The sequence below is a fragment of the Lutjanus erythropterus genome, chromosome 18 (genome assembly GCF_056507025.1).
Source record: "Lutjanus erythropterus isolate fLutEry1 chromosome 18, fLutEry1.hap2, whole genome shotgun sequence".
Classification (NCBI taxonomy): Eukaryota; Metazoa; Chordata; class Actinopteri; order Lutjaniformes; family Lutjanidae; genus Lutjanus; species Lutjanus erythropterus.
The window spans coordinates 35,535,208-35,552,157 of record NC_139334.1 but is presented as its reverse complement, the minus strand read 5'-3'; the positions used below and the strand labels follow the sequence as shown (position 1 = coordinate 35,552,157).

The 16,950-nt window shown below is 40.7% G+C and overlaps 1 non-coding gene across 1 annotated transcript; it reads right to left on the bottom strand.

The window, feature by feature from the left end:
- Positions 1–9,030: 9,030 nt before the first annotated feature.
- Positions 9,031–9,102, bottom strand: trnae-uuc (transfer RNA glutamic acid (anticodon UUC)). Its single transcript has one exon. It is a non-coding gene; the product is annotated as a tRNA-Glu (tRNA).
- Positions 9,103–16,950: the final 7,848 nt, after the last annotated feature.

Here is a 16,950-nt window from a genome sequence, read left to right as displayed (position 1 = left end):
TTACCTGATCACTTCCGTGATCTTCACTGGAATCAGTCTGGTGAGAGGTGGAACCAACTGGTAACCCAAGATTGCTCCAAGGATACAAGGACAAAAGGAAATATCTCTGCTTTGGAATGAGAAACTGCTCAATTATGGCAAAAATCACAATTTTTTCAGTCAATACTGAGATCAAAATTATTTCACACAATTAATATCGACTCTATTCTTTGTATTTTTGAATGTAATTTAAGTAAGAAACAAAGAATACATTTAACATTCACAGTGGGCTTCAGCATATTTGGTTCTGTCTGTATGAAGTTTTCTCCAATTCATTCAGTAGTGAACGTGCTCGGTGACCAGCGACATATTGTCAGAACTAACATGATCTAAATATGTCACCATCTGTACGAGAGTGAGTTTGGGCCTTTACGGAGGGGCTGAAGCACACCGCCGTTAAAGAAAGGCATGCACTGGGTTTACAACACGGCGCCCTTTGGGAAGGAGGGACCCACTTCAATAGGAATGGGTGAAACACATCACATCAATATGTTCCTTCTTTCAAAGTATTCTATAGTCCATGGTGTTTTTGGCATTTAAGTGATTGCAAGTGGATTTCAGCAACATCTTGAAGCCATATGGCTGTGAGGAAACATATGAAAGCATAAGTTTATGTTCAATTGAAAACTGATAAACATATATAAAGTATATATTAAAGGGATGGTTCTCTCTAATATAATGGGACTAAATGGAACTCAGCTTGTGGTGCACAAAGCACCAAATAATATATTTGAAAAATTCGAAAAATCATGGCGAGGTTAGTCAAGATAATCCACAGATCTTGAGCTATGATCTATGAGCAGTTTCATGTAGGAACTATTTATTTCTAAAGGCTAAAACACACCACATTCAGACGCTGCGTGTCAAAACAGCTGCCCCCATTATTTTCTATGGACAGGCCCCACACCACATGCTGCCCTGCGGGACTTCACGCCACTGTCCTATTTCCAGCATCGCCACACCTGAAAAAAAATGCCTGTTCACCTCGAGAAACATCTGTTTAGTGCTTCAATACAATGCTGGTCCAAATACAGATGTTATTTGTTGTGTGTCTTGCTTTTCAGTAGTTTCAGCTGTTCTTTTGTGCTCCATCTCCTCTCTCTGCCTGCAGCCTGTCTCCCCTGGAAGCTCTTCTCTCCCTCTCCCTCGGCAGCTCAACTTCCTCTGCTTGTCTCTGTCTCTCTGTGTGTAGAACAATGGAGAGACTAGAGCTTCTTTACATATACTTGTGCTGTTTGTCTTGACTCGGCTCGTCAGCTCAGCACAGCAGGGATTCACATCTCAGCACTGCTAAGTTGTGCGTCTTTTTGCTCATACGAGCTTATCTCTAGTCAAGTGACTGACGCTAGACATTTCACTTCTTATAAAGTCTTCAACATAAAAGTCCCCCATTGTTTTGTTATATAGAAGCTTTTATTATGAAGCAGCAAACTCAGGAAGTGTTGTTTTCAGCAGCGGTTGCTGAACAGATTAGATGAATAAACACCCACAAACTGCTGTTGCATCATTTCAAATTAGCCAGCAAATGTCTTAATCTTCTAAGTATTATCCATCCTAACTTGAGTTAGCATGTAGATATATCTTTGTATGAAAATGGCAGCTATTGTCTTATCTTTTGATAGACACCTAACCCAATAGGAGCTGCCACAGCCTACAAGAGCCAATAAGAGTGTGCTCTGAAAGGAGGAGCCTGCCTCTCTTCTCTTAAGTGAAGACTGAGCAAATTGGAACAGATTCTGTAGATGACTGGAGCATCATATAGCAAATGAAACTGTCTGCAGTTTGTATATGTAGTATGAAGCTATAACAGAGAAATTATGTACATTTAAATTATTTCCTGTTTGCTGTCACTTTTTATATAACACTCTAGAGCCCTATAGCACCGGGGAGCACCTATTCTATATTTCATGATAGCATCCAGGAGCACCCATTATTCCCAGTGTATTAAAATATGGTAAAAAATCCTGAGTTTTGTCTTGTAGATACTTTAAGTTGTCATCAATAACCAGAAACCACAAATATTCACTCACTGATGTGACATTTCTCTTTCAGTTTGAAAGCCCAGCATTATCCAGTGACGCATCTGTTGTTGTCAGACTCTGAATGTTGATCCAGGAAGCGAACAGAGAGAAATGTTGTTACTTTCTTTTCTTTCAGGCAGACTGAGATTTGTTCCATTGCAGCTATTTACAGCAGTTTAAGTGCTACTCTTTGTTCTGTCTGCTGTTTTCTGAAATATATTGAAGCAAATGTGGTCCTAAAAGCTAAAAACACCACATATTTTGTATCAAACTAAAGAATATGTTGTATTCTTTAAAATTAAAACTTATAATTGTCAGTTTCTCACTTTTTTTTTTTTTTTAGATAAAGCTGTTTGTTTGAATTAAGTAGGAAAATGCTCCTTAAGAAGCACTATAACACTTGTTCCTTTAGAAAAACATGTTGTTATCAAAGTTGAACTTCTGTGGTCTATGCTGTGGTCCCATTGTGTTATAGACCATCTGCAGGGAAGTGTTTGCAAAAAATATATTAAAATTAACGTTTTAAAAGAGACCAAAACCATGAATGTGCTCCAACTGGTTCAAGAACATCTCTTAATTTACTTTTGATATGCCCAGAATAGGCATTTTAGGCTAATTTTACATTAATTTACAGGTCAGCTTTAGAGATCTCACTGTTTTAAACACTGATGTTACTGTAAAACTAAGAAAATAAACATTCCTCTATCAGATAGTAAAATTTTGCCTCTAAATTATGTCTGATTGATACATAAAGGATACGAGGTTTCTAACAGCATGCTTTGTGAACATGGTGCTTTGAGGTTAATAATTAGATCAGCATCTAAGGATGATTGAGTCAAGGTACAGAGAACATGTTTGTGAGGCAGAAACAAGTGTTATGTCATGTGGAGCCGGCTGCTCTGGATTATGAACCATGTAATTACGTCCACAGGGAAGGAATCCTGCTCTGATTAAAAGGAATAGAATATGAGTTGCTCCTATGCCAGATGTAGCTCAGAACAATTCCACTCTATTGAAATGTATACCTAGATCCTGGAAAACATCAGCAAACCCTCAGAATATTAAGATGTTATTAATAATAAAAGCAGCAAAATCTCTAGAAATGGAAAAATGTTGCTATCATCGTGCTGAATTTTGCGATCTGAGTATCATCATGATGATCGAACGCGTACGTCTCATCCGAGACACCCTTTTTGTGTCGGTCCTATACTTTAATAATGAAAAAACATCCATGTCGTGTGATTTACTGCAGGTAATAAAGGTTCGCTGAATCACAAGAGTTCCAAACACCATTTTAATTATTAACTCACTTGGCTGGGGCACACTTGCTATCAGCAGCCACAACAGACTCACACGCTTCCCTTTGGCCTCTCAGAGACCTCGTCTACCATCTCCCCGCCACCTTTTGTCTTTACATTTCAACTCTAATGATCCCGAGCAGTTTGTTTACTCTAAATGCTTAATAAGGTGGAATGCATCACTGATTAATATTAATGCTGCGGCATAATTGGGTCCTACTTTGTTTAAAAAAAAATGTTAGAGGAAGGCAGGTCATTAAGGAAACGAGTGTGTATTCAGGGCCTCTGATGCCAGCCGTGTAGGCAGTCAAAGGAAAATATTAATAATTGCAGCGGCTGCTAATATGTTCAATGTAGTGGGATGATTGCCGGTCTGAAACAAAAACAAAAAATCCTGACCTTTTCAATTTAGAAAATAAGAGGTCATATCAGGCATTAATAAAATTTAAATGAGCAATGAGCCAAACACTGTACGACCAAATACCACAGCTCTAGTCAGATAATGATGAAATAGTAACTACTCTATATAATAATAATAATAATAATAATACATTTTATTTATAGGCGCCTTTCTTGACACTCAAGGTCACCTTACATCATCAACATAAAAGCAAACACAATATTAAAAAGACAATAAAATACAAAATACAGTTTAAAATTAGACAATGCAAATGTGATCAGAGGGAGTAAGCCAGTTTAAACAGATGGGTTTTGAGTTTGGATTTGAAATGTGGTAGTGAGTCTGTGTTACGGAGGTCAGGTGGGAGTGAGTTCCAGAGCTGGGGAGCAGAGCGGCTGAATGCTCTGCTCCCCATGGTAACAAGACGGGCGGGGGGGACGATGAGATGGATGGAAGAAGAGGATCTGAGGGTGCGGGCAGGTGTAGCAATGTGGAGGAGGTCAGAGAGATATGTAGGGGCAAGGTTGTGGACAGCTTTGAAGATAAGGAGGAGTATTTTATAGTTGATGCGATGTGTGATGGGGAGCCAATGTAGCTGTTGTAGAATAGGTGTGATGTGATGGATTAAAGGGGTGCGTGTAATGATACGGGCGGCTGAGTTTTGGACCAGTTGTAGTTTATGGAGGGTTTTATGCGGAAGGCCAAAGAGAAGAGAGTTACAATAATCTAAACGGGAGGTGACCAAACTGTGAACAAGAACAGCAGTTGAGTGAGGGGTAAGAGAAGGACGAAGCCGGTTGATGTTACGAAGATGGAAGTAGGCAGACCGAGTGATGTTATTGACATGGGAGGCGAAGGAGAGGGTGCTGTCGAGGATGACAACCAGACTCTTAACCTGAGGGGAGGGAGAGATGGAGGAGTTATCGAGGGGAATAGAAAAATTATGGAGTTTATTTAGCATAGTTTTTGTGCCTATTAAGAGAAGTTCTGTTTTATTGCAATTTAATTTAAGGAAGTTTGAGGTGAACCAGGATTGTATTTCAAGAAGGCAATTGGTGAGGGACGAGGGTGGGAATGTGGAGTTAGGTTTGGCTGAAAGGTAGAGCTGGGTGTCATCCGCGTAGCAATGAAAGTGAATATGATGTTTGCGGAAAATGTGACCAAGGGGGAGAAGGTAAATAATGAACAGCAGGGGCCCCAGGACAGAGCCCTGGGGGACACCTGAGGTGACGGGGACTGAATGGGAGGTGAATGATTTTAACTGGATGAACTGAGTGCGGCCTGAAAGATATGAATGAAACCAGTTAAGAGGTGTGTTTGTGATGCCAAGAGAGGAAAGTCTTTTCAGGAGGATGGTGTGTGAAACTGTGTCGAAGGCTGCGGTCAGATCAAGCAGAAGGAGAATGGATAGTGAACCGGAGTCAGCAGCAAGGAGGAGGTCATTAGTGACTTTAAGGAGTGCTGTTTCAGTGCTATGGAAGGGACGGAAACCAGATTGGAATTGTTCATATAAATTATTGCAGGAAAGATGGGTGTGGAGTTGAGCAGCAACTGTTTTTTCAAGAATTTTGGAAATGAATGGAAGATTTGAGATTGGGCGGAAGTTATTGAGGTTATTGGGATCTGAACCAAGTTTCTTGAGTATTGGGGTTACAGCAGCTGATTTGAGGGCAGAAGGAACAACACCAGTGATAAGGGAAGAGTGTATGATGTCAGTGATGAGAGGGGACAGAGAGGGGAGGGTGGCTTTTACAAGGACAGTGGGAAGAGGGTCTAATTGACAGGTTGACGATTTGGATTTCTTAATGAATTTGGAGACTTCATTAACTGAAGGTAGGGTGAATACTGAGAGTGAATGGGTGGGGGCACATGGAACTGGGGCAGGTGAAGTTGGAACAGAGGTGGGTGTAAGTTGATGGTGAATATGTTCGATTTTTGAAGAGAAAAATGATACCAAAGTATTGCAGAAATCAGAAGAGTACAGGTGAGGAGGAAGTGAATCCGGTGGTTTTGTAATATTTGTGAGTAGGGAGAAAAGGGCCTTAGAGTTACCCTCATTTGAACTAATTAAACCAGAGTAGTATGCGGATTTGGCTGTAGTAATGCAGTCTTTGTTTGGAGAATATGATTTGAATACATGTCTTTGTGCACAGTGAGACCAGTTTTCCTGTAGAGTCTTTCAAGCTGACGTCCTTTTGCTTTTAACTGTCTGAGAGTGGGAGTGAACCAAGGTGCAGTATGCGTGAATGACACAGATCTGGTTTTGAGTGGAGCAAGATTGTTTAGAAGGTTATGAAGGCTGTTGTTGTAGTGTGAAAGCAATTCATCTGGGGCAGAAAACCTGTCAACACTGGGAAATCTGTTGATACAAGAAGATAAATTGTCCAAGTTGATATCCTTAATTTTACGGAAAGTTATATTGCGTGGAGGATTGGATTTGGAGAGTGAGAGATTTACGCTGAATGATAAAAACATATGGTCTGAGAGAGGGAGGGAATCTGCTTTGCAGTCAGCAGGTGTAACACCTGAGCAGCAGATTAAGTCCAAGATATGTCCTTTAGCATGTGTGGGAAAATTGATATATTGCTGCAGTCCAAAATTGTCCAAACAGGATGAGAAGTCTTTGGTGAGAGTATTATTGACATTGTCCATATGAATGTTAAAATCCCCCAGAAGTATTATGTTTGGTGAGAGTGTGGAGAGGTACATCAGGAAGTTTGAGAAGTCAGTAATAAAATCCTTGTTAGGTTTCGGTGGGCGATACAAGGTGGCAACAATAGTGGGAATAGGTCCAGAGAGCTGACATACGGTGGCCTCAAATGAGTGACAGACAGGAGCATTCACAGGGGCTATCCTCCACTTCTCGCGGTAAATTATCGCGAGACCTCCCCCTCGACCGGAATCACGAGGTTGAGCAATGTAAACAAACCCCGGAGGAGTAGCATCATTAAGTGGAGTAAAGTCATTCGGCTGTTGCCATGTTTCAGTTAAGCATAAAAAGTCCAACTTACGGTCAGTAAGGAGATCCTGCACAAGATGTCCCTTACTCGTGAGTGAACGGATGTTAAAAAGACCGAAGTTGACAGTAGTCCTGCTGTGGTTGACAGCTGTGTTAGCTGACCTAGCCAGGCGGGCCAGCACACTGTGATCAGCGCGACGACCGGTGTTCTTCAGTGGACGCCGAGCACTAGACCAGAAAGACTTGATGGAGATGGATCTGTCCCACCGGAGGTTCCGGCGGGAGCCGCGGTGAATGTATTTCCGACGGGGCAGGTGTAAAATGTCTGGGTGTAGAAGGAGAGCTGGTGGTGGTGGTACATGCAGGTGGAAGCGGAGCTTAAGAAGCTCATCGGCAGAGTACTGGAGCAGTGCTGTCGTTGGATGATGAACTAAGGACAGGACAGTCCAGGCCAGCACAAGCCACATACAACTAGCCCACATAGTTGCCGAGGCCGTGGCAGCAGCGGAGGCAGCAGGTAGGCTAATCTTAGTCCAAACACACACAGATACGGATGTCAGCTAACTTACGAGATAGGAGTACTGGGTTAACGAATGCCCATAGATAACAACTGCAGAGTCCACAGGCAATAAAATTACTAAAAAGTTTTAAGAAAGCCGGGGAGCAGCGGCAGCTAAAACACGCCAGCGTTCACTCCAACAGCGTCACCAAGGCAGGAAGATATGAAGGAAGATATATCACTTTACTTCTCACAAAGGGTAACAAATGGTCAGATCTATTAAGTAATGATGGATTACTTAGTAACTATGTGACAAGTAGTTTGTGATTCATTTGAAAAGCTAATCTCATTCCTTTGTTATTATAGTTATTTGGGTAATCAATGTTAAGGACATGTAATTTCATATTTGGTTCTATATTTTATTATGCATCAGTACTGGTCACTGGTACACAGTGTTGGTAGTAATATATTACTAAGTAATATAGTATGAGTAGCGTAAGTGACTACAATTTTCTAAAAAGTTGATTATTCGTTGATCTGTAATTAAAGCCTCTGGGCTTCTGTAGGGGATCATGCTTCTCTTCCTCACTCACTGCCGAGGAGTGAAGCTAAGAGCTGTGTGTGGTTGTCTTCTGTCATCCCTCTCCCATAGTATTCTCCTTTAGTTAATTAAGATCACTGCCATACACCAAGCTCTTTGAACTTAACACGTTTGTAAGGGCTTTGACTGCATTATGTGATTTTATATGGAGGAAAAAAATATGTTTTTGTACTATGGGTTGCACTGCTGTTCAAAGAGCTTTTTTTCCTGGCTCGGAAGATGTAAAATAGCAGAGAAGCTTATATTCATGCCATTTGTGCTGTAAGGTTTAAGCTGTTCTTTTAACACTGTAAAAACATGGTAGTTCATTCAACTGTAAGAATAAGTTAAAAAGTACTGACCAACTCAAGTCAGGAGGCCAGGGGAGTGATCGCCTCCCCAATGGTCCTCTCCATGTTTGAAAAAACAATGCAATAGTGCCATCTTGGATGCCCCTATCGTAGATAAAATGTGATAAAGTACCCCCCTTCTAATGGGCAAAACGTGGTAAAGTGCCCTCTGAAGTGCCCCTCAAGCAGACAAAGTGCGGTAAAGTGCCTTCAGAAGTGGCCTTGTGGTGGATAAAAGATAGTAAAGTGCCCTTTGGACTAAACGTGGTAAAGTGCCCTGCTAGTCGTAATGCCCCATCGCGTGCAGGTGATGCCCTTTTTCTTTCCCCCTGTATGCCAGCCTGAGCCTGCCACTGTTAAAAAAGGTTAAAAATGCATTTCATCATTTGATGTCATGTGATGTGATGGTAAAAAGGACAATATAAAAAAGATAAATAATGTTAAAAAACAAACATTATGGTAGCTGAGTGTTTTTGTACTGAAAAATGTACTGTATATTTTGTTGGTATTGTTTTGTGGCTCAGTACAGAGGAGTGAAAGTGAGAGCTGTGTGTGTTTGTCTTCCTTTATCCTTCGCCCTTACTATTCTCCTTTACTGAAAAGATGGATGAAATCCTCCAGTCACGCATCTCTAGAGAAGCAGAAGGCTCTCCTCACCATCCAGTTCATTAGGGTCAAACGTTTTGCTGCAAGATACTCAGTGGTTATGACTCTTAGTTTCTTTGAATGTTCCCAAACCAGGTCCCCAACAGGCATGCTTTTATGTCACACATTCACTCTTTTTAAAGGTGACTGGGGCAAATTAGCATCAGGTATTGAATTGTGCCATGAGATAAAGAAACCCCCTTGGGAGATCATGAGAGAAACACAGTGCTGATATCAAATTCCCTGGCCGGGAGTCGAAGCCGGGCCACAGCGGTGAAAGCGCTGAATCCTAGCCACTAGACCACCAGGGACCCACTCTGAGTCCATTGGGCATAAACTAAGTATAAATAGTGGACGGAGCTTCTGGGTCAATGCAAGCCAATGCATATACTTAAAACCTACATACTTTGTAACAGCCAGCAGGGGGCGACTCCACTGGTTGCAAACATAAGGCTGACTGAATGTAAGCTTATGGGAATAGTGACCCTACTTTTCACTTGATTAATTACTTCAGTAAACAGTTTCCTAATGGCTTCATAGTGTCAAGTCGTCTTCGCAGCATGATGTTGGTTTTGTAAATTATAGTCCCATTTAGAGGAAAATAGACATAAATAGCTTGCACATTTGTTTTTGGGTGATATTAAGTTTTTAAACACATTTTTAAACACATAAATCTGTTAGAGTATCCCAGAGCTCTAGGGCACAACTCCCTGGTTGTCATGAATTATCTACAACATATGCTTCTGTGCAATTCACGTTTGTTCCTCTTAGTAACAGTTTCATGTACAGTATCGTAAAGTGTTACCGATTAGCTGTGTAAAATCAAGTGTTTGTGTTCAGACCACTGAGGAGTAAAGCACTGATTCCTAACCCGGGGGTTCTGACCCCACTAGGGGTTGCCAAAGCTTCATGGTGTGTTGTGAGGCTATCTTGATTTAAAGGGGTGTAACAAAATTTATAAATAAAAAAATAAATAAAATACAGTATGTCTTTATCTCAGCATTTCATTAATTTCTGTGAAAATTAAATTGTTGTATTGTATTATATATTTCAGTTATATTATTGTTATAAAGTTCCAATAATTATTCAAGTAAAAAAATAAATAAATAAATAAACTAATGTCAAGACGACAAGAAGAGCTAACGGAACATTAGCCAAGCATCATTACAATTATATAAAAGTTTCCTAAAAAATATCAGAAAAAATCATCTCTGATGCAACATACAGTGGGAATAATCTGCTCAAAATTCATTCAGATCACTAATTTCACACAAACATCTGACAGTTATTGTGTTGACTATGTGGTTTCATTGTACAGCTTCTCAGTTGTTATCCATAAAATATATCACTTCAGGGTCAACAGTATACTCAGTGATAGAAAAGGGCTCCCTTAAGGAACAAGGAACTGACACTGATGATGATGATGATGATGATGATGATGATGATGATCTGCATGCTGATGCTAATGTTGTTGACTAGGATGGTGGTTGTAGTGAGGATTGTGGTAATATATACATGGACATATTGATCTTGACATACAACCACTATGTACTACTACACTACACATGTACTAGTACTGTCTCATTGATGATTCCTCAGTTTTATTATGCTGCTGTGCTCTCCACTTATCTTGTACTGCCTTGAGACGTGTGTGTTTTTCTCTTATCTGTTTCTGTCCTGTGTGTACAGTGACATTCAGTTTCTCTCCTTGGGGATGAATAAAGTTTCTTGTATCAAATTGTTTTGTATCGTATTGTATCATATCGTTTTGCATAGTATTGTATTGTAGCATAACATATCATAGTATATAACTTATTGTAAAGAACATGCATCCATTAATTATTACAATGCTTTGCTGAATACTTGATTCTGATTGATCAATTACAGCATCCTAAGGTCTGTTATTTCTTTGTAGCTGACCGTTGCTATGTATAATAGACCAATTGTTATGAAGAACAGACTGCTGCTATAGACACAGTTCTGATCATAGACTCAGGAGGAACAATAAAATCATTGTTAAGTCATTAAAATCATTTTGAAATTAACATTTTGTGTGAAATTGTTGATATTTTTTGGCAAAGATGTATGCCAAATATTTGTGTCAGGATCCTGCATCATCCTGTTGGGATTTATTTCACAATAACGACCTGCTCACTGTACATTATCCTTACACAATGGACCTGTAACTGAAACTGTCTATTTACTATTGTATATTAATGAGCTGGAATGAGAAACTATAGCAACAGGAATGCAGTCAAAGTGTCCCTTTAAATATCTTGCAACACATTAACAATTATTTTATTTTGAAACAGTAGCCTTATGTTGTTATTTAGCCTCTCTAAATTGACATTGACATTGGTAATTGTCTGCAGTAGTAACAGCAGAATGCTTTTTTGCAGTAACTCTGCAGTAACTGATTACAAGGCTGCACATTTCCATGTGTTCCATGTGTGGCATGTGACATTTTTAGTAGCAACACACACTGGAAAATAGAGCTTCATTTATACATGTGAACTTATTTTGTATGATGTATTAACTTCACTGTAGTGTTTTTCTGTTATAGGAGATAAAGTGGAGGTAGAAGCCATGAGGTGGATGAAAAATGCAGAAGTCTAGATTTAACCATGTACTAATGACCCAAGGGGCAACCAAAAACCATATTTTGATCTTGTTAAAAATAAATATCACATGGGAAGGCTAAAATAAAACACAAATAAGGGGTGAGAAAAAAATACTCTCTCCTCCAATTTTTGTATAGTTCCTTATTTTTTGTGGTTTCTGTGAAATTTCCCCCTCAGCTGTCGTTGTTCTACTCATACTCTCAGACACATGTGATTCTTCCCCTCACTCCTTGCTTCCCCCTCTGTCCCCCAGGGCTCCTCAGTGCTCTATGTCCAATTATTATAGGTCATGCAGGCAGCTTTTCCCCCTCCGTCCCATCCTTGACTTTCATCAGGAGTCAGTGACAGCCTGAAACATGACAACAGGCCAGAAGGCTGCTCCGAGCGTATCAGTGAGCAACACGCTGACCGGGACCCCGCTCTCTGTAGCTGCTGGAGGGTCCACAGAGCTCCAGGAAATAATGTTTCCAGTCTGCAGGGGTTGACAGGCCATGTCCACGACTTGAAATGGGCCTGTCCATCCCGGTGTTCTGCTGGAGAGAGGGCATGTGTGAGCACATGTGTGGAAAGCCTGAGACAGATACGGCTCCTCGGGGTGCCAGGGGACTAGAAAGGAGAGCTGTGATTCCATGTCTGTGCAGGCATGTGCATGACAGTGTGTATCCCTGTGAGACAGAACTCAGTAAGCTCGTATTTCAGCCTGTAATGCTTCACAGTTACTGATTAGAGCCTTTATTTACCCCGACTGCAGATAAAACCAGGTCTTGTGATTACTGCCAATTGTAGCATTACTTTTCATGTTGATATCTGTTAACACTAATTGAGATATTGATTTTTAACCCTAGTTTTTTGAGTGGCAGACTATGGGAGTGTGTATATATTAATCAATACTATACATGCTAAAGACATCATATTTGATACACCGGTGTCCCGTGGTCATTGAAGCATGTGTTCAATAGCGCCAGCATGTGGTCAATTATTAAACATTTTGCATTTTGGTTAATAACTCGTAAGGCATACCGAGTAAAAGAATGATTTTTGTACTGTAGGTTCTGTTGATGAAGCTGATTCAAATTATCTAGCCTATGGCTATTTCTGCTGCTAAAGATTTTCCACCATTTTTGGTAAGCACATTTTTTGCTTCTACTGGCACATATTTCATCAAATTTTCACCAAATTTGGTACACGTCATGTATGGTGACCCTGAATAAAACTTGAAAGTTTGTTTTTTGCTATTGCTTAATGTTTGTCTGTAAATGGTTATCAGATTTTTGGAGGTGTGGCTTGATGCAATTAACGTGTCATAACACTTCAATGCTAAATTGAATTGCAATCAAATTTGTGGATGTTGTGCATATGGCCACTTTGCACAAGTGTAGAAAATTTCAGACAACTCTATCCACAGGAGGCAGACAGTAACATTAAAACATTTCTATAATTCTGTTGTCTTCAATTGGATGAAAGTTGCTACACAGTTTCTCCATAAGTATGTCCACAACATATCGAAGCATAGCCATCATAGCACTACCTTGCCATTAATAAAATACCATCATATCTCCTGAATGTATTATTTAATCACCAATGATTTTGTTTGGTATCCACAGATGTGAAGCACAGACACACCAGCGAGTGGTGGCAGCATCAGTGAATGCAGCGGCAGATGCAGCAATCCTACACACTTTCTTCAGGAAATGCAAATATTATCATTTATGTCAAAGACACACTATTCCTAGTTTCATGACACGTGGCCAGTAGTGGTTAAAATATTGTGCTTTGACCCGAAACTTTATCGCTGTCCTGAGGGCCCACTTTCAGCAACATAATATAAAAGACAAAGTAAGTATTCTTTCATGCAGACAGGTGGCAAAAGACATAGATACATAGGTGAGATGTGGGAAAGAGAAATGAAGCCAGACGGAGGGACAGGAAAAGACAAATGAGAGGTAGGGTATATAAATCCAAGTTCCACTTCATCAAACAGGTAGTGTCACCAGCTCACAGGTGAAACCCCAGTGAATCACTTTCTACTTTGAAAATAGGCCATCATTCTCCAGACGACTGTCTCATCTCCAAAGACGCCGTATCATTCAACTGCATTTTGTTTGGAGATTATGGGACCAATTACTAAATTGCAGTGACTTATTAAGGTCAGTTATGGAGAATATATTGTAAGATGTGTGTTTTCTCCCAAGCCTTACCTGCCATCATACATTGATGAATGCAACTTTTCATTTTGGCTACTTCAAATAGCATCAAGAAACTACATTTAATTTTCAAAATGCTCAAGAATGTAGTTTCATACCTCTTAAACGTAAAGGTCATGCAAAGCAACAATAAATGTGTGTTCTGTACTACAGAAACTGTTATGATCCACCCAGCCAAATTTGAATGATTTAAAACATCTCTAAGTATAGAAAAATAGGCCTCAAATTCATGAAAAAATGATCAGTTTTCTCTGCTCTGAAACACTGGAAGTGTGTCCACTCCACTGTCTCAGTGTCAAACACAACTACCAGCCACCAGAGGACGGTGACAGCATTTTTTTTTTTTTTTTTTTTTTTTTTTGTCTTCTGTGTTGGGTTGTTGGAACTGATGTGAGCTGAAGTGAACTGCTGGGTTGATCTGGATTGAGAGAGTCACTGAAGGTACGTTCATAAATGACTGTTAAGGAGGGTGAGTGGAGGAGGAGGCAATGTTGGTTCATAAGGTCTTGGGACCATGGCTCAGAACAGAACCATGTTTCTGGTCTGCCCAAAAAGCTCTGAACACAGAAATAGTGAACACCAATTTAAACAGCCTTTCTCCAAAATTCAGTACTACAATAATCCTGAACGATTTGAGCTGCAGCACACCAACATCACAAAGACACTGAGACAACTGCTTTGCTTCCTCTGCTGGCTGAGGAGGCTTAACATGCACTCCTGGATGATCTGCAACTTCTAGAGGTGTACCATTGAGAACATCAGTGCTAGACCTTTTTCACCAACATGGAACTGGTTGAGGCTTAAATGTCATCACACCCCATACAGCAAAAAAAAGAAAGAATAGAAATAGTTTATCCCATTAGTAAGGTAAGCTAATTTTATGACAAGCTTCCCAGGCCGCGGAGTGTCTGGTGGTTGAAAGATGTTGTTGATCAAGATCAGCTACTCTTTAATCCACACCCTACACTTTTTTTAATGCCTACAAGTGTATTTATGTTAAAGGTGATATGCTTTTTATCAAGAGAGGTGACGAAAATAACAGCTTAAAAGAAAGAAGTTGCAAAAATCGAAGGAGCTACTGGCCACAGAGTCTGCAACATCTTAATGTTTGTTCTGTGTTTTTAGTTGTCTAAACCATGCTAGCAGTATGGCTAAAAATGCCAAAGAATGTAAAAGGCAGCCAACAGCCCCACAGGGGGAAGTTGAGAGAGGCTCAACATCATGCTGATGTCCTCTGATGCAATGAGAGCAACAACCAGGCAACAGTCAATCTGGTTTTAATGCCCACAGAAACAGAATCACAGAGTCATTTACTGCTGCACTATGAAGGGTGAAAATCGCCTCCAGTGCAGATAAAGGACTCCGATGCCAAAGTTCTGCCCTGAAAAAGGAAATTAACTACTTCTTTGTGTGAAGTACATCCTGGAAGGAGGTCAGTCACAGGCAAATACCTCCAGAGAGTAAGGCAGGTGGGAATAAGACCCAGTTGATTAGTCATTAAATACCTACCTGGAATAGTAGGCTAGATGATGCAGTGGAAGTGTAACTGCTTTTTGTACAGAAGATAAGGGTTTAAATCCCACTTGTGGCAAACCTTAAGGCTTAGACCTTCATGTTTAGACCGTACCTTGAAACATGAGTGAGGGCAATAGTCCATGGTCCAGTCAAGACAGCTGAATTAACAAGACATGCACAGACAAGGATGAGGGAATGCTATTATAAGAGCAGGCCCAAGGAGAAGGGTTAGATGCAATGTATGTGGAAACTTTAGCCACAAGTACCTGGGTATCCCACAGCCCAATGGGAACCATGATGAGAACACAAACAGGTCAGCTATCAGATCTACAGGACAGCTACAGCTACCTAGTTATCCCACAGGACAGTGGGAGTCATGATGAGGTTGCACTTTACCAGGGTCTACAGCAGGATGTCATTCAGAAAGAATGGACTTAGGATAGGATAATAGCAGACAGGACAGCCACAAGTACCTGGGTATCCCACAGGACAATCTGAGCCATGATGAGGATGCAAAGACGTTAGCCATAGCCAAATTACTCCAGATGGTAACAAGGCAAGACCTTCACCATCAGTCACCAGATACCAAGTTGGAATTCTAAGCTGGAATATTTAGACCCTTAACGCTACACAAGCTTGCCACAGTCGACCAGATACAAGACCCACAAGGATGATGGAAAGCTACTATAACAGCAGGCCAAAGGAGAGGGGTTACATGAAATGTATGCTATCCGACAGGTCAGTGGCAACCATGATGAGGATGTTAACAGGTCAGCCCCAGCCAGCTATCTCCAGAGGGACAGGTAAGAGCCAGACCAAAACCATACTTTAAGTTATCAGATACCCAGCTGGAACAGTAAGTGGGCCAGCTGGATGGCACAGTGCTCCACACATGGATACGACAGTGGCTAACAGTGCACTAATAAACATCAAGAGGATGACACGGCTGTGGAAGACAACACTAAACACCAACTCCAAGCCTATAGAACAAGTGACAATCTAGGACTCTGGACACTGTCAAAGTATTCCAGGATGTGACAGGGGCAAGACCTAAGCCATCAGACATCAGATACATAGTTTAATAGTGCATTCATGTGGTGTCGGAATAATGGGAAAGATTTGAGCTTGTGTCATATAATGCTGAAAGTTGGCAGACAAAAGTAAACCTAGTGTTGATGGTAAGAAACTTTATGAAAATCACAACATTGCATAGTTAGGATAGGATGGCAGACATACTGGACCACCGCAAGAACCTGGGTATCCCACATTTGCGCAAGTGTAGTTCTTGAAGACGTTTCGCCTCTCATACAACAGACCTCTTCAGTTCTAACTGACTAGTGGGGAGTTCCAGGTATTTAACATCTGTGGGGTCATTAACCTTGAGAAGTATGCGACTCATGAAACCGCTAATCCATCAAGTGAACCATCTGTCTTCCTTGGCCAAAATACAAACATTGCTGTCTTCCAAGGAGAGTCCTTTGGCCTTGAGGTGTAAGTGGACTGCTGAGACCTGACCTAGAATTAGCTCTCCTGTGTTGTACCATGTGCTTGAGCAGTGGTTGTTTAGGTTGCACAGACCTGTACATTCCTCACTACATTGGGCCACATACAGTACATTATCCTCCTTGTGTTCTGGTGTCACATTCAACTGTATTACTTCAAAAGTTGTACTGACTGTCAAGAAAAATACTGACAAACTGTTAACATGTACACAAATCTATAGACCACAACTAACTGTTGTATATAGTGGCCTGGCACTTCACAAAGATAATGAATGCAGCATCAGTCTTGTTTTTAACTGTAACAACGATCTTTACCC